Genomic DNA, 20,098 nt, shown 5'->3' on the forward strand with positions numbered 1-20,098 from the left:
ATGCACCTCTTTTATTCTGGAATTTCTGCACACATGCGTGCACATATACCACAGACTCACTGAGTGTGTGTGTGTATCTTTATCCATAGAATTAAAGTGTGTTGTTTTTGACACAACTGACAACCAGGAAACCATGGCCAGATCAAGATAATGAACATGTCTCTACCTCTGAACCATTTCCCTTTATATCATTTTTATTGTACATTTACTGGACAAAATGATAGGCTTTACAACATTTTTATTTAAGTTTACCGTGTACTTTGACTATATTTAACTGCCATTAACCTCGTATGTCCACTTGCCTGATTCTCACTAGTCCTTTTCCTGTTTGCAATGAAGCTTCATTTTCTATTCCCATAGTATGAGTGCTTGTGAGTGTGTGTGTGTGTGTGTGTGTGTGTGTGTGTGTGCTTTAAGTTGTACACATGAGAGAAATTATAAGATTTATCTTTGTCAGACTGGGTCGTTTTGTTTAATATGATGGTCCACAGTTACATACATTTTCCTGTAAATACCATAATCTTAGTCTTCTTTATGGCTGAATAAAACCCTAGCGTGTCTCTGTTAATTGATCATGATTGTCAGCCTAATTACATTAAGAAATACCTAGAGGCACTCCTGCCAGGGAACTGGGTAGGCTAACTACAGACCTTTCCCTCCCTTTCTCCTCAAATAAAATTTTCCTGTCTCATGCACAGCTCTGCAACAGATACTCACCATGGCCTCCCCTCCCAACCTGCTCCTATCTCCAGCTGATACCCCATATCCCAGCTCCTGTCTTCCCTCAGTTCTTTGCTTATCCCAGCCTCCAGAGTCAGTAGGTACTTCCTGGGAGCCTACAGGCAACTACTGCCAGGAGTAGCCCAAATGCATATCTTCACCTCCTCCTCCACTCCTCTAAGTCCAACCCACCAGTCTCATCCTCAGCTCTCTAGGAAACCTTCTCCTCTGCCTTCATCCCCAATGGACTAACTAATCAGATCAGGGTGGAATCCCAAGGTTTCTCTCCTTTTGAAAATTCTCTCCACTGCCCCAGTCCTTCCCAGTTCTTAAGTGTCAGCTTCCAACAACCAGAAACATACCTAAAGTCCCCAGTGGTCACACATATCAAGAACCCCGATTTTTCTACAGCCACCACACTCTCCTAAGAACCTGAGAGGATTCAGAAACCAAGGAACAAAAGACAAACCCGATGAAGATAAGACCAGATATCAGCATCAAGAATTACAGTCTTCTCAAACTCAGATGCCTAGAGGCCAGCATAAATACACAACCAATAACAGATAGGATACATCTCCACTAGAATCCAGCAGGCCCTAAGAATTCCAATATATTTGAAGCACAAATAAATGACCATAAAACATACTTTTTAAATGTGATAGAGGTCTATAAAGAGGAAATAAATAAATTACTTAAAGAAATATATGAAAACACAGACAGTGAAAGGATATAAATAAAATAGTTCAAGTATTAAAAGTAGAAAATATTCAATAAAGAAAACCCAAACTGAGGGAAAACAGAAGGGAACAAGTTAGGAAATCTACCAGAAACCTCAGAAGCCAGACTCACCAACAGAATACAAGATTTAGAAGAGAGAATCGCAGGCATTGTAGACATGATAGAAGAAACGTATACACTGGTCAAAAAATTATAAAATCTACTGGCACAAAATATAGGAGATTGGGGCTACTAAGAGAAGACCAAAACTAGAATGTAAGTAATAAAAAAAGGAGGAAAATACCCAGGTCAAAGGCGCAGAAAATATTTTCAACAAAAACATAAAGAAAATTCCACTAACCTTAAAAAGAAGACACCAAAAAGTACAATTAGCATACAGAACACAAAAAGACTAGATCAGAAAAGAAAGTCTCCTTGGCACAAAATCAAAACAATGTACAGAACAAAGAATATTCAAAGCAATCACAATGGAAATCAATATGGAGTTTCCTCAGAAAACTGAAAATAAATTTACCTCAAAATCCAGTTATACCACTCATGGGCATGTACCCAAGGGATCTTTCATCCTACCACAGAGACAGATGCTAAACTATGTTCGTAGCTGCTTTATTCAAAATAGACCAAAACTGGGAACTACCTTGGTGTTCCTCAATCAAAGAACAGATAGAAAAATGTGGTACATTTACACAAGGAAGTGGTACTCAGCTGCTTTTTTTAAAAAATCATGACATTTTCTGGCAAATGGGTGAAACTTGAAAAAAAATTATCTTGAAAGAAATAGCGCAGATCCAGAAAGTCACACATATGTAATCACTTATAAGTGGATGTTAGATGTTAAGTAAGTGGTACGTCATGGTACACAGACCCAGAGAGGTTAAGTAACAAGGAGAGGTCTATGGGGGAACACATGCATTTCCTTGGGAAGAGGAAATATAATAGTTTTTGCAGGTGGATTGGTGACAAGTGGGAACAGGAGGGATTAGATAGTGGGGTGAGGTGGAATGACAGAGACCCAACAGGCTATCAAGTCCTGGTTGGGATTGCATTTAATTGAGGCCAAAGGGTCTCCACAGAAATAAATAATAATAAATAAATAAATATTAAAAATAAACAGGATATATTGCCAAGACTATAGAATGCTCTCCAAAAACTGACAGCAACCACCCAGGGCTAAAGACGGCACCTATACAATTCATTGAACACTGAGATTGCATGGTGTTTCTTACAAAGAGCCTCCACTCTCTTGTTCCAGTGACTTTGTTACAGAAAAGCAGTCTTCTCACTATCAAAACAGAAGAAAACAAAAACATAAGGACCAAGCCATTTCAAAATGCTTTAGGTACAATATTGTACTACCTGCAAGATATTCTAGGAGAGCGGCAGTACAAAATTATGAAAGTAACCAACTTATAACTGATAAGGCTTAAAGTACACTCCATAAAATGTAACACATACCAGACACTGCTTATGTTACCAAAAACATAAATAGTCCAAGGTACTAGACAAACCCAAATAAAACTGTTCAAAAAAGAAAAAAAAAGATAAGAAAAAATGTAGACAAAGATAAAGATAAAAAAAAATATGACTCTTAATGATACTCTGCTATGCTCAGGGTCTTGTTCAACCCCATTAAGGAAACTTCCTCTTGCAGAAAATGGGAATAAACATAGAGATCTACAGCTGCACACTATGAAGGCAGTGGCAGACCTTGGAACACTCAGCCTAAATGGAATGTCTCCATCAAATCCCTCCCGTTAGAGTTCAGAGAATTCCCATACAAGACAGAAAGAATATAAGAGCCAGAAGGCATGGAGGACACTAAGAAAATAAGGCCCTCTAAGTCAACATGAGGAAAACTCATGAACTCACAGAGACTGAATCAAGCAGCATGCACAGGCCCTGCATGGGTCTGTACCAGGTCCTCTACATTTATATTATGGCTTTCAGTTTAGTGTTGTTATGGGATTCAGGAGAGTATGAATGAGTGGGGATCTTTTCCTTCTGTTGGTGTCTTGTCCAACTTTGTGGTGATAGTTTGTATTTTATCGTAGTATAGTTTATTTTGTTATATTTTTGAAATGAATGAACAAATGAAAACCTAGTGACTAGGCTAATGGTTGACAACTGAACTGTCACTTATATCATCTGGAAGATGGAAAACTGATTTTCTACAATGCAATGAATGACACTGTGTACATCACCTACTCCAGGACAGGCTTCATGCACAGGAGTAGTTGACCAATAAATAACCAACTCAACAGGTTTGCTGTTGTTACAGTTTGGTTTTGGTAGTTTTTTGTTTGTTTGGTTGGTTGGTTTAGTTTTTCATGTATTTTGTTTTCTAGGTTTTTCATTGTATTAGGATTGCTTATGGGGTTGTATTTGGGGTTTTATTTTTGAGAAAGAACTTAAAATTTGGTGAGTAGGGAGGAGAAGCACATCTAGACAAAAAGCAGAAGGAAAAAACATCATCAAAATAATTTAAATTTAAAGTTTAATTTAATATATATCTTAGGAAATACATTCATATATCTGAATTTATTTATATATATTTGCATATATATTTTATATATTCATATATATGTATATATATGAAAAAATAAATATCTAGGGTACTCGTTAAGTACCCATGGCATTTGTGTATGTGTGAAGCATGGGGTCCTAAATGATTGTAGAAATTCCATACTGAATGTGACTGGGATCTTGGCCTTAACAAAAAGTGGAAAAGGAGGTAAGCAAGTGAACATCAACATTTCTCTCTCCTTACTCTATGGTCAATGCCATAGAGCACACCTCTTATGCCACCATGCTTTGCCTGCACTTTACACCCTTCTTGAACTTTCAGCCTTCCATGAGCATGCATGTCATGAACAGATGCAGGTATATATGTCATAATTTTTCAAGTAACAATAAATCTACAAACTATGTTAGTATTTTTTTTGGCTGTCATTTCACATGTAATCCCAATTGGGATATTTTCATTCTGGTCAGGACATTTATGTGAACATGAGTGACTCAACAGTAAGTGCATCACTGAAGAACCCACCCTAACATAAGTGACAGTTTCAGAAGTTAGCAACAGGATCCAAGATGGCAGGGATGAGAGGACACTGTGTGTGAAGAGTGGGACAGCAGTGACTGCACAGTGACAAACAGACTGAACTCTGGGCCCTAAAACACCAGCGATTGTGTTTCCCAGGTGAGAGGAAACCCCATGGTGTGGGAAAACAATTGGGTCCATTCTCAGGTCACCCAGATGAACACCGGAAGGGTTTCCAAGTCCCAGCAGGTGCCCAGTCACAAACCAGAGCCACATCCTTGACTGCTCTGATCACCTAGAATGATGGGCCCAAGGGCACAAGACACTGGGTTTCCTTGTTGGGAGGAAACCCCCCAGTAAGGGAATCAGGTTCAACCTCAGAGCACTCAACCAACTTCCCCTTCCCCCAAAAATGTTCTTGGGAAAGGTCCTGGGTTCCTGCAGGGCCACAGTCACCAGCACGATGTCACTCATCTGAACCTCTGTGCTCTACTCACCATCCCAGACTGAACTGTAGACCCCAAAACACCACAGACTGGGTCTCCATGTTGGGGGGAAACACCATTAGGGGAAACATCAGGTCTGACTTCAGAACACCCAGTTCTGGAAAAGTTTCTACATTCCCGCAGGCTCCAGTCTTTAGCCTCCTGCTGCACACATGAATGCTGTGCTCACCTGCCACTGATTACAGCTTGGAGCACAGAACTCCAACCTCAGGCCTACAGAAGCCTGGTATCCACAGGATCAGCCCCAGACACTGTTCCCAGACGCAACCTGTTTGCCTCACCAAACTGAGCAAACAGCAGGGGTCCCTGCTTCTTCAAGAGTGCTGCACCCAGCAAACAGTATAAGAGCAGAAGCAACAGCTCACTAAATTCAGTGGATGAAAACCAGTGCAGGGTTGTATAATGTTCATGGGACCCTCAGAGAGCACCAGGAGACGACTCAATGCAACAGCAAGAGAGCTTTACTATGAGAGCAATCGAACTCGGGACCCAAGTCTCACTGATGCAGCAGTAGAGAAGTGGGATTCAGAGCTCTGAGTGAACAGGATTTTTAAAAGGTAAGTCTGTAAGAACTGGGAAATATTAAGAGCTGGAGAGGACAGGGTCTCCACAAGGAGAGCAACAGAACAAGAAAATTTGAACATAGGGAACTTCCCAGAGACTCATACTCCAACCAAGGACTATTCATAGAGATAACCCAGAACCCCTGCACAGATGTAGCCCAGGGCAGTTCAGAGTCCAATTGGGTTACATAGTAATGTGAAGAGGGACTGCCTCTGACATAATCTGATTGGCCTGCTCTTTGATCACCTCCCCCTGGGGGGGAGCAGCCTTACCAGGCCATAGTAGAGGACAATGCAGCCACTTTTGATGTGAACTGACAGACTAAGATCAGAAAGGAGAGGAGAACCTCCCCTATTAGTGGACTTGGGGAGTGGCATGCAAGCAGAGGGAGGAGGGAGGGTGGGATTGGGAGGAGAGGAGGGAGGGGCTTATGGGGGGATGCAGAATGAATAAAGTGTAATTGACGAAAAATTTAAGAAAAAAGGGAAAAAATAATTTAAGAACCTTAAAAAAAAAAAAAGGTAAGTCTGTGAGCAGGGGGTTTCCATGGCAGCAAGCAGGTAGGCACAAGCCTTGGCGTTACAGAATTGGGTAAAGTTTAGCAGGGCGGGGTGACTTTTTCTGAGGCACACAATCACAATGGCTAAGGCATATAATCACAATGGCTATTTTTCTAAGCCATATGTGGAACATTGGGGAGAATTTTCCCACCCGATTCTCAAACAGTTCCCATTGATTTTTGCCAGGGAGATTGTTTCTATTTTCTATGAAAGCATTTATTCTGTATTATTTTGCTAGGAGAGTTAACTTTGTTTGTTTTCTGCCAGGTGTACATTCGGTGATATTTTCTGGTACCTGAATTCAGTTCCCAGTCACAATCTTTATTTCAAAATGGAGTTATACTCAGGCTAACTTAAATTCTTCAGCTGCTCTCTTGAGAACTTCTTCTGGTGAGAGGAGAATCCCTCTGACTACCAATGACTACAGTTATCACATAGGTACACATACCTGAAGTGAGCTGTGGCAATTCCTGAGAAGGACTGGCCATCCCCAATAAACTGAGGAGGCCTCCTTCCAGAACAACCATCTTCATGCCAAGGGATTTCTCCAAACCCCAGAATTCCAGAAGACACCAGAAATTAACAGCCAACACGTGAGACAGCCAGATGGTAGAGGCCAATGTAAAGGTACAACCAAAAAAGCCAAAGCAATATGGCATCTCCATAACCTAGTTATCCAGGAGTAAGTAGCTCTGGAACCCTATCATAAGTGAAATTGAAGAAGATAATCTTACATCTATGTTTATGAAGAGGATAATAGAGAAAACAAATAAATTGTGTAAAGAAATAGAGGAAGATAAAGTAAAAAAGATGATGGCCAGCTGTAAAGAAATAGGGGAAGATAAAATCAAACAGTTTAGGGCCATCCGTAAAGAAATAAAGGAAGATAAAGTCAGTCAGATTATGGCCATGTGAAAAAAAAATAGAGGAAGATAAACACAAACAGATTATGGCCATCCATAAAGAAATAGAGGAAGAAAAAGTCAAACAGAGTATGGCCACCCATAAAAAAAAAAAATACAGGAAGATGCAGACAAACAGTTTGTGGCCTTCAGAGAGGAAATAATTAAATCACTGAAAGAAATTAAACAGAGGAATATTCAAAAAGGTGAAGGAATTGAAGAAAAAAAATACAGACAGGTGAAGAAAATCAACAAAACAGTTCAAGATCTGAAGATAGAATTGAAAAAAATTAAAGAGAACACAAACAGAAGAAATTATGTAAAGGAAGAACTTGGGGAAGAAAACAGGAAATACAGAATTTAAAATAACCAACAGACTACAAGATATGTTAGAAAAAAATCTCAGGTGTGGAAGATACAATGGAAGAAATCAATGTATCTGTCAAAGAAAATGATAAACCTGAAATATTCCTGACACAGACTGTCCAAGAAATCCAAGACAACATGAAAAGACAAAACCTAAGAATCATAGGTATAGAGGAAAAAGAAGATTCTCATCTCCAAGACCCAGAAAATATTTTCAACAAAATCATGGAAGAAAATTTCCCCAATTTAAAGGAGAGGCCTATAAGCATACAAGAGGTCTACAGAATAACTAATAAATTAGACCAGAAAGAAAATCCTCCTGCCACATAATAATCAAAAAGTAAGTATACGAAATAAGGAAAAAGTACTAAAAGCTGTAAGGAAAAAAGCCCAAGTAACATATGATAGCAAACCCATCAGAATCACACCTGACTTCTCAACAAAGACTATGAAAGCCAGAAGGGCCCAGACAGATATCATGCAGACCCTCAGAGAATATAGATGTCAGCCCAGGATACTACACCCAGCAAAAATCTCAGTCATCATAGTGGAGAAGACAAGATATTCAACAACAAAAACAAATTTAAACAATACCTACCCACAAATCCAGTGTTACAGAAGATACTAGAAGGAAAAATGCAACCCAAGTAACCTAACTACATTTAAGAAAACACAGGAAAAAAATAACTTGACTACAGGAAAACACACAATTAGTCAAGCACACAAACACACTACCAAAACCATCAGCAAAATCAAAGGATCTAATAGCCACTGGTCATTAACCTCTCGCAACAACAATGGACTCAATTCTCCAATAAAAAGACACAGGCTAACAGAATGGATGTGTAAACAAGACCCAACAATCTGATGCTTATAAGAAACACACCTAAGTCACAAAGATAGACATTACCTGAGAGTAAAGGGCTAGAAGATGGTTTTCCAAGGAAATGGACCCAAGGAGCAAGCAGGAGTAGCCATTCTAATACCTAATAAAATAGACTTTGAACCAAAATTAATCAAAACTGATGGTGAAGGTTACTTCATACTCATCAAAAGAAAATGTCACCAAGAAGACAGCACAATTCTGAATATCTGTACCTCAAATACAAGGGCACATGTATAAAAAAATTAATAAAACTTAAACCACACATATATCCCACACATTAATAGTGGGAGACTTCAACACCCCACTCTCAACAAAGGACAAGAAAAAAAAAACAGAAATTAAACAAAGAAACAATGACTAACAGAGGTCATGAATCAAATGGACCAAACAGATATCTGCAGAATCTTTCACCCAAACACAAAATAATTTACCTTCTTCTCAGCACCTCATGGAACCTTCTCCAAAACAGACCATATAGTAGGTAACAAAGCAAGCCTCAACAAATACAAGAAGATTGAAATAACTCCCTGTATCCTATCTGACCACCATGTAAAAAGCCTGGACATCAACAACAACAGAAATAGCAAAAAGCTTACACCCATTTGGAAAATGAACACCTCGCTACTCAATGACAAATGAGTCAGGAAAGAAATAGAGAAATAAATTAAAGACTTCCTAGAATTCAATGAAAATGAAGAAACAACATACTCAAACTTATGGGAAACAATAAGTAGTGCTAAGAGGAAAGTTCATAACACTTGGTGCTTTCAAGAAAAAAAAATTCTGGAACATCTCATTCAAGCAAATTAAAAGCTCACCTGAAAGCCCTAGGGGGGAGGAAAAAACATCAGACACAGCCAAGAGCATTAAATGGCTGGAAATAATCAAATTCAGGACTGAAATCAGTAAATTAGAAACAAATAAAACACTTCAAAGAATCAATGAAACCAAGAGCTAGTTCTTTAAGAAAATCAACAAGATAGATAAACACTTCGCCAAACTAACAAAAAGGCATGGAGACACTATCCAAATCAATAAAATCAGAAATTAAATGGGGACATAACAACAGACACTGAGGAAATCCAAACAATCATTATGTCTTACTTCAAAAGCCTGTATGCCACAAAATGTGGAAATAAAGTGGATTGGACACCTTAATCAAGACCAGGTAAATAAATTACATAGTCCTATATCCCCTAAGGAAATAGAAGCTGTCATCAAAATTTCCCATCCAAAAAAAGCCCAGGACCAGACAGTTTCAGCACAGAATTCTACCAGACATTCAAAGAAGAGCTAACACCAACACTCTTCATATAATCCCAGAAAATAGAAACAAACAAACAAAAAACAATACCAATATCATTCTATGAAGCCCAAAGTTACCATGATACCTAAAACTCACAAAGACCCAACAAAGAAAGAGAATTTCAGGCCAATCTCCCTTATGAACATTGATGCAAAAATACTGAACAAAATACTCACAAACGAAATCCAAGAACACATCAAACATATCAGACACTTTGGCCAAGTAGGCTTCATCCAAGGAATGCAGAGGTGGTTTAATATACAGAAATCCATCAATGTAATCTAACAAATAAACAAACTAAAATTAAAAAAAAACATTCAATCTCCTTAGATGCATTTGATAAAATTCCAAAATTCATTTATGTGTAAAGTCTTGGATAAATCTGGGATACAAGGCAATTACCTGAACATAGTAAAGCCAATATACAACAAGCCTATAGCCAATATCAAACAAACTGAATAAAAGAATCTTCACCAACCCTCTATCCGATAGAGGACTAATATCCAGTAAATACAAAGAACTAAAGAAGCTGAAAAGCTGCAAACCAAGTAATACAATTAAAAAAATGGGGAACAGAGCTAAACAGAGAATTCTCTGTAGAGGAATATCGAATAGCAGAGAAACACTTAGAGAAATGCTCAACCTCATTAGCCATTAGGGAAATGCAAATCAAAACAACCCTGAGATTTCACCTTACACCCATCAGAATGGCCATTTACAGCCACAGAAGCAGGACAGTCTCCCCAAGCATGGTTGGCTACCATAAAAAGCTAAAATGTTATGCTCAGGATGCGAGGCTAAGCACTGCACTCAGGGTCAGCTGCTTTCGATCCAGAGAAGAGCATGTCTGATTGCATGCAGGTTGATGCCCCAGGTCCCGCCTCTGAGAAAAAGGTATCGGGCAGGTCTGATGCTCTTTGGGTGAATGACACCTAAATGAACATCAGTACAAAGTCCCAATTTATTTCTAATATCAGAGATCAGACCTCTACTCTTGCCTGATGCGTCTAAAACAAAAGGGGAACTGTAGAGAGCTGCGGAATGCTATGCCTTAAAGATGGAGCTGGTTTCTGCCTTCCACCTTCCTGATGGTGAGTGCTCTCTGTCACGAACAATTCCACATTTGGCTAAGGCTAAGGATCTGGCTTGCTTCCATGTATGTGGACCTATCTGCATTGCCCCCGTGGCACGCCTGGGTTGGCTACCCAGAGGCTATTTAAGCTGTGGGCTGGCTTTCCCCAGGGTCAGATGATTGTTCAAGGTTCCTGAATAAACTGCATTGAAAAAAAAAACAAAAAAAGAAAAACTCAAGTGACAATACATGCTGAAGAGGTTGTGGAGAAAGGGGAACCCTCCTCCACTGCTTGTGGAAATGTAAACTTGTACAACCACTCTGGAAAGCAATCTGATGCTTTCTCAGACAACTAGGAAGAGTGCTTCCTCAAGACCCAGCCATACCACTCCTAGGCATATATCCAAAAGAGGCTCAGGTACACAATAAGGACATTTGCTCAACCATGTTTGTAGCACCTTTATTTGTAATAGCCAGAAGCTGGAAACAGCCCAGATGCCCCTCAACTGAAGAATGGATGCAGAAATTGTGGTACATCTACACAATGCAGTATTACTCAGCAATGAAAAATAAGGAAATCATGAAATTTGTAGGTAAATGGTGGGATCTGAAAAGGATCATCCTGAGTGAGCTGTCCCAGAAGCAGAAAGACACACACAGTATATACTCACTCATATAGACATATAACATAGGATAAACTTACTAAAATCTGTACATCTAAAGAAATTAATCAAGAGAGAGGACCCTGACTAAAACACTCAATCCCCATCCTGAAAAGCAAAGAGGTTAGACATCAGAAGACGAAGAAAACAGGAAACAACCTAGGAACCTGCCACAGAGGGCCTCTGAAATGCTCTGCCCTGCAGACTATCGAAGCAGATGCTGAGACTTATGGCCAACTGTTGGGCAGAGTGCATGGAATCTTATGTAAGAAATAGTGAGAAATAGTAAGAGCTGGAGAGGATGGGAACCACACAAGGAAAGCAACAGAACCAGAAAATTTGAACACAGGGAACTTCCCAGAGACTCATACTGCAACCAAGGACTATTCATGGAGATAACCTAAAACCCCTGCACAGATGTAGCACATGATAGTTCAGTGTCTAAGTGGGTCACATAGTAATGGGAAGAGGGACTGCCTCTGACATAATCTGATTGGCCTGCTCTTTGATCACCTCCCCCTGATGGGGGAGCAGCCTTACCAGGCCACAGTAGATGACAATGTAGCCACTCCTGATGAGATCTGATAGACTAAGATCAGAAGGAAGGAGAGGAGGACCTCCCCTATCAGTGGACTTGGGGAGGGGCATGCATGAGGAAGGGGGAGGGTGGATGGGATCGGGAGGGGAGGAGGGAGGGGCTTATGGGGGATACAAAATGAATAAAGTGTAATTAATAGTAAAAAAAATAAAAAATATACAAAAAAACTTAAATTTATCCCACTGAAATCAGGGACAAGGCAAGGCTCCCCACTCTCTCCCTATCTCTTCAACATAGTTTTTGAAGTCCTTGCTAGAGCAACAAGAGAAATAAAGGAGATAAAGAGGATTCAGTTTGGAAAGGAAGAAGTCAAAGTATCATTATTTTCTGATGACATTGATAGCATAACAGAGTGACCCCAAAAGTTCTAACAGGAAATGCCAACAGCTGATAAACACCTTAAGCAAATAGCTGGATAAAAAATTAACTCAAAAAATCAATAGCCTTCATGTATACAAAACAAGTGGACTGAGAAAGAAATTAGGGAAACAACAGCCTTCACAATAGTCACAGAGGACATAAGGTTCTTTTGTGTAACTATAACCAAGCAAGTCAAAGACTTGTATGTAAAAAATTTCCAGTCTCTGAAGAAAGAAAAGAAAAAGATATTAGAAGATGGAACGATCTCCCCTGCTCATGGCTTGGCGGATTTAACATAGTAAAAAATGGCCATCTTACCAAAATCAATCTACAGATTCAATGCAATTCCCATTAAATTACCAACACTATTCTTTGCAGATCTTGAAAGAAAAATTCTCCACTTCATATAATATAATAAGAATTGCTAAAACAATTCTCTACAATAAAATTAGTCTGCAGGTATCTGCATCCCTGATCTCAAGCTGTACTATAGAGCAACAGTAATAAAAACTGCATGGTACTGGCATAGAAACAGAATGGTGGATCAATGGAATAGAATAGAAGATCCAGATATAAACCCACACACTTATGGACACCTGATTTTTGACAAAGATGCCAAAAACATACAATGGAAAAGAGAAAGCATCTTCAACAAGTGGTGCGGGTCTAACTGGATGGCTACATGTAGAAAAATGCAAATAGATCCATATTTATCACCCTGCACAAAACTAAAGTCCAAGTGGATCAAAGACCTCAACATAAAATCTGACACACTAAAGCTGTTAGAAGAAAAAGTAGGGAATACCCTAGAACTCATTGGCACAGGAGACATCTTCCTGAACAGAACACCAAAAACACAGGCTCTAAGATCAACAATCAATAAATGGGACCTCATGAAACTGAAAAGCTTCTGTAAGGCAAAGGACACTGTCAACAGAACAAAACGATAGCCGATAGACTGGGAAAAGATCTTCACCAACCCTACAGCTGGCAGAGGGCAAATATCCAGAATATATAAAGAACTCAAGAAGTTAAATAGAAACAGATCAAGTAATCCGATTTAAAACTGGGGTACAGAGCTAAACACAGAAGTCTCAATAGAGGAATAGAAACACTCAATAGAGGCAGAGAAACACTCAATGAAATCCTCAACTTCCTTAGTCATCAGGGAAATGCAGATCAAAACAACTCTTGGATTTCAACTTACACCCATCAGAATGGCTAAGATCAAAAACTCAAGTGACAACAAATGCTGGATAGAATGTGGAGAAAGGGGAACCCTCCTGCCACTGCTGGTGGGAATGTGAACTTGTACAACAACTTTGGAAATCAATCTGGTGTTTTCTCATACAATTAGGAATAGTGCTACCTCAAGATCCAGCTATACCACTTCTAGGCACATATCCAAAATATTCTCAAGTATACAACAAGGATATTTGCATAACCATGTTTGTAGTACCTTTATTTGTAATAGCCAGAATATTGAAACACCCCAGTTGTCCCTCAACTGAGGAGTAGATACAGAAATTGTGGTACATTTACATAATGGAATGCTACTAATCAATTCAAAACAAGGAAATCATGAAATTTGCAGGCAAATGGTAAGATCTAGCAAAGATCATCCTGAGTGAGGTATCTCAGAAGCAGAAAAAGATACATGGTATATACTCACTTTTAAGTGGATATTAGACATATAATATAGGATAATTGTACTAAACTCTGTACTCCTAAAGAAGCTAAGCAAGAAGGACCCTGGGTAAGATGCTCAATCCTCATTCAAATGGTATAGATATTGGAAGAGGATGAAAACAAGGAACAAGACAGGAGCCTACCACAGAGTGCCTCTGAAAGATTCTACCCAACCGGATATCAAAGCACATTCTAAATTCATAGCCAAACTTTGGGCAGAGTGCAGAGAATCATATGAAAGAAGGGGGAGATAGAAAGACATGGAGGGGACTGGAGCTCCACCAGAAGAACAACAGAATCCATATATCATGGGTCTTTTCTGAGACTGATACTCCAATCAAGGATCATTCATGGAGATAACTTAGAACCCCTGCAGAGAAGTAGCCCATGGCATCTCAGTCTCCAAGTGGGTTCCCTAGTAATGGGAACAGGGACTGTCTTTGACATGATCTCAGTGACTGGCTCTTTGATCACCTCCCCCTGAGGGGGGAGCAGCCTTACTAGGCCACAGAGGAAGACAATGCAGCCAGTCCTGATGAGACCTGATAGGCTAGGGTCAGATGGACATGGAGGAGAACCTCCCCTATCAGTGGAATAGGGAAGGGGCATGAGGGGAGAAAACAGATGTAAGATAGGATTGGGAGGTGAGGAGGGAAGAGACTATAGCTGAGATACAAAGTGAACAAATTGTAATAAAAAATTTTAAAAAGACAAAAAAAAATAATTTAGCATCACTGAAGACCCACACCCTAATGTGAGTGACAGATCAAGAAGATTGCATCACTGAAGAAGCCTAGTGCTCCATTAACCTTCCTCCACCTTTCATATACCAGTGGTCTTGGTGCTATACAGCATTATGTCAACTCGACCGCACAAAGTAGTGTTATCTAAAACAAAGAAATCCCAATCAAGAAATATATCATAATATCCTGTTGTAAAGCATTTTCTGAATTAGTGATTGATGGGTAGTGCCCAGCCCACTGTAAATGCTTTTATCCCTGGGCTGGAGGTCCTAGGTTCTACAAGAAAGCAGGCTGAGCAAGCCAGGGAGAGCAAGCCAGTAAGCAGCACCACTCTGTCCTCTGCATCAGTTTTTGCCACCAGTTTCCTTCCTGTCTGAGTTCCTTCCTGGCTTCCTTTAATGTGGGACCACCATGTGGAAGTGTAAACCCAATACACCCTTTACCCCCAGTCTGCGTTTGACCCTCGTGTTTTGTTGCAGCAGTAACAGAACTCACAGGAGAACCACAAGGTCAGATGCAGCTGGAAAACAGACAGGTGTGGCATAGAAATTCACATGAAGTTCTAATGATCCTTCTTCTCCCTTTTCCTTTTACAGGGAGTTTTAACAGTTTTCTTTCCATCACCCCAGACCTATTGATCACCATATTGTTTTTCTTATTACAATGACCCTAGCTTGTTTCGAGTTGACATAAAACTAACTAAGACAAACTTCATTTGACCCAAATTCTCTAAGAATGTTTGTTATACAAGATGACTTAAAGACAGTAACACAGCTACGATTATGAAAAGCAATGCATGTATAAATAACCCATGCGTACACATCTTTCTAGGTAAAAGTGTTTATCCACGTGCCAATTAATTCTAAAGGAAAATTAGAAGGTGTAAAGTAACTCTTGAAGAGCATACATCTTTAGGTGTTCCAGGGTGATGGTAACATATAAATAAATAAATAAATAAACAAATAAATAAACAGAATAAATAAATAAATAAATTGTATATAACATCAAACATGTTTAATGCTCCCCGAGATAGCTGGCATAATAGGCATTAACAGCAGATATAGCTTAAGCACATCACTAATTTATTTATCATTTAACAAATATGTACTGATGCCATTGTGCTTCTTCTTATTCAACTTGTGGGTTACAGTAAATAATATGTTATCATTTATTACAAGATAAGGTCAGCCTTACTCATGATTATTTCTAAAAACTTTGAGAATCAAATAAAAGCAGCTTAAAATGTACAATGTTGGTTCACATATTTAATCAAGTAATTAGACTGCTTGTCCCACTTAAAACTCATATTTTCGGGTCAACAGTGTCATCCTTGGAATGAGAACATCACTGAGTTGTAAGCTGTGGGAATTTAAAGATAGAAAGTGTCAAAGAGCCAAAATCCATGGGACATGGAAGCACAGCATAAACAAATAGATGCTTCCAAATGAAGTGAAAATAATATATATTTAAATTGTTTGTGTAAAATTTGAGCTATTGCTTAATGATTTTAATGATGTGAATTTTATTACTGTGAAAAATATTAAAAGTTACTTCAATATATTACTGCTCATTAAAAATGACATTTGTATTTTTTTTGTGGATATTTTTAAGTTGCAATTTTTGGCCTGTAACATCATATCTCTGGGATTTAAAATCTCAGAGGAAATATGCAAGTCCAAAATGATACTTTATAATTAAGTCTTTGTGATAAATTCTATGCCAGAATTTGAAAAGCTTTGTATCCATGGGACTCCCACATTAAGCTTGACCTGCTATGTAAGAACTGCCAGTGGCCTCTGTGCATACATACACACGAAGATATGGAAATCCAGCTTATTTGAAAAACATTGATGGTATCAAATGCCTGAAAGTCCCAATGTTTTAAAACTTAAAGCTACTAAGGTGATTTTGTAAAGATGCCAAGGGATTAGGTGGCATATGATTCCTGCTCTTAACATCTTTTGTTGCATGACAAGTTTGGACTTGACTCTGAGAAAAATAAAAACCCCAAAGCATTTATTCCATATTTTCAGAAAAGAATATCTTCAAATAAAAAATTCAGGAAATTCTTAAAAATGGGTTTCATTTTGCCTTTCAAGTTGAAGAGTACTAATTCCTTAAAATAGCACACCATTCCTAAATGATACATCTGTAAAACACACATCCTGTACCTAAGCTTCAGGGATCATTTTAGAAGAGGGGGCAGGAAGATTGTAAGGGCCAGAGAAATAGAGAATTTGCTATGAGATTGTGTCTTCTAGAGATGCCAAATGTTACACCCATAAAGTTTCACCAACATGACTGCCTAAACATGAACTAAACAAGAAAAGCAGCAACAGATATGTTAAAGTAGACAGGAGAGAGTTCACACGAGCCAACAAAGAACTACAGCCAACTAAAAAATGCTGAGTGGGAGAAAAATATTTTCAGCGAAGAGCACAATTAGTTATCTAATATCAAATAGTCAGCCCTGAAAACATACATATAAGTAATATTATACAAGCTGAGCAGAGAAAAATTATGTAGATAAGAATATAAATGTATACATACACACACAAACGCACATGCACATACATACAGATACATATCAACAATTAATAAAAAAAAGAAGAAGCCATAGATATAAGAGAGTAAGAAGAATTATGTGAGAAAGTTTGGATGGATGAAAGAGAAGGGAGGAATGGTGTGATTTTATTATAATCTCAAAATAAAAGTAAACAAATGAAACACATTTGACAGGGCTCTGATAAGATTATCTGTTCTAAGTATGTGTGATGAGATTGATTTCAACAGTCATAGGCAAATAATAATGCGGTGGATACAATTCCTTTCTTAGACGGGCATTTTTATAACCACAAAAATTCAACACCTTTTTTTCTGGTTTGTAGTAGCACACCTGTGAAAATGGTATCCCCTGTCCTTGACTAGGAAGCACTTTTATGATAATAGAATTTAGAACACCCTTGGAACATGCATTTTTTAATCAGTATTATTGGCTTTTAACTTATTTCAGAGAAAGAACCTAGTGTGCTCACCAAAGAGGCTAAAGAATTTTCCAGTAATCATTTCTGTAAATATTTCATTACCATCCATTTAAAAGAAACATTTGTCTCCTAACTCTAAGGAGCGAATAAGACAAAGGTAGAAGAAGAAAAAAATGCTGACAATTTTGCTGGATTTTTAAAGTTAGATCTTCCCATGTAGACAAGCAAAATGCCTTTTCAAGTCAAATTTGTTTCATAAAATATTTAGTTTCAGACAGAACAGTTTTTATGTGCGCAGCTGTTTAAAATATACTGGTTTCCTCTATGTGTTTTACATGTCTTTGTTCATGTAGGTGTATTCATGACATATTTCTATTAGCTGTATGTGCGTGTGTCATATAAGGGCATGTCAGTGATATTTAGCTGCAAGTACAAGGACCTATGGAATGGTGTGCTGGTAAATGCTTGACAACCAACCTTGAGTGGAAAAGTGTGGTTTGGAAATATGATGGAAATAAAACATTCATAGGTGGTTTAGTTCCCCTTGTATTTCTTTACACCTAATGTAGTACAGGCAAGGAGGTAATGAAGCTGACATTGCAGGAAGAACGATGGATACAGAGAAGAAACAAAGAATCTCAATGAAACCTGTGTCAAAAGGACAAGCCTGGCACTGCATGGGAGTAAGCAGCTGTCTCTGGAACAGGGAGAAGCAAGGAATCTATGACAGTTTTTCTTTTTCTTTTCAAGACAATTTATGTGCGTTATTTTAACTACTAATTTTGAGGGGTACTTACAGATTTTACAAATTAGATTTTTTTTCATATCTGTATTTCAAATATTTTCATTCATTCTGGTTCATTACTGCTCCTGCAGGTATAGGCTGACACTGGGATATAGAACACCTCATGGCCACTGAACAGTGGTAAGGATTTCGATTCTCAACACTGTCAGTTTTCTGTGATGCCACACCAGTGGAGAACCAATGAGGTGCCATGTTCCTGTTAGGTATCTCTGACATCAAACTCCTTGGGATGCTGTGGCATTACATACAGCCTGGCAAGTGTGTAAAAGTAGGTTCCACTTTCAGCCATTTTCTGCTGTAGACAATACTGGACGAGGCATTTTTGTGGTGTCTAGTATAACTGGAGTGGTGTTATCTAAAATTTCCCTGTGTTATCATACTAGGTTTGGTTTTCCATTTCTTTGGTAGACACAGGTTTGATAAAGATTATTTGTGTTGATTGTCTGTAACCCATTGTTGTCTCTGCAACATCAGCTTCAGCGTATCTTTGCCTGGCCTACATTAAGCATAACAAAATCCAAGGAGAATTAAACTAGTTGTGAATGCTGCAATCTCATCATACTTCCAAACCAAACTTTTCACCATCATGGTTGGTTGTCAAATATTTGGCAGCATACCATCCCATAAGTCTGTGTTCTTGCAACTAAACGTCACTGACATGCCCTTATATGACACACACACATACAGGTAATAGAAATGTGTCATGCATATATCTACATGATCAAAGACATGTGAAAACCAACAGGAAACCACTATATATACAACATCTGTGCACATGAAAACTATTCTATCAGAAACTAAACATGTTAGAAAACACAAAATTGACTATGGTGAATATGGGACAAAATGGGTTTGCCAGTACTGGGCATCTGGTTACAAGGGCTGCCTGCTTATCTGGCAAAGTGGATATTGCTACCATCTATTATCCATTCATGGACCTCAACTGCATGACCTACATGCTACCAAATAACTCTACTCATGGCAAGTTCAATGGCACAGTCAAGGCTGAGAATGGGAAGCTTGTAATCAACGGAAAGGCCAACACCAACTTCTAGGAGCGAGACCCTGTTAACATCAAATGGGGTGATGCTGCTGAGTATGTTGTGGAGTCTACTGGTGTCTTTACCACCATGGAGAAGGCCACAGGCCCACTTGAAGGATCAGGCCAAAAGGCTATCATCTCTTCCCCCTCAGCTGATACCTCTGAGTTTGTTATGGATGTGAGCAACAAGAATGACAACTCACCCAAGATTGCCAGCAATTCTTCCTGTACCACCAACTGCTTAGCCCCATTGGCTAAGGTAATTCATGACAACTCTGGTATTGTGGAACAACTCATGGCCACAGTCCATATCATCACTGTTACCCTGAATACTGTGGATAACCCCTCTGGAAACCTGTGGCTTGATGGCTGTGGGGCTGCCCAGAACATCATCCCTGATTCCACTGGTGCTGCCAAAGCAGTGGTTAAGGTCATAATGGGAAGCTCACTAGCATGGCTTTCCATATTCTACCTCCAGTGTGTCTGTTCCTTTCCATAATCTCTTTCTCCCACTTGATTCTCTTCTTAATCCATAAAAGTGGCAGAATATGTTAG

General features: G+C 38.8%; 1 pseudogene; it reads left to right on the forward strand.

The window, feature by feature from the left end:
• Window positions 1-19,328: 19,328 nt before the first annotated feature.
• LOC110563786 (glyceraldehyde-3-phosphate dehydrogenase-like) lies at window positions 19,329-20,098 on the forward strand (annotated as a pseudogene).

The sequence above is a fragment of the Meriones unguiculatus genome, chromosome 2 (assembly GCF_030254825.1).
Source record: "Meriones unguiculatus strain TT.TT164.6M chromosome 2, Bangor_MerUng_6.1, whole genome shotgun sequence".
In the NCBI taxonomy this organism is placed as follows: Eukaryota; Metazoa; Chordata; class Mammalia; order Rodentia; family Muridae; genus Meriones; species Meriones unguiculatus.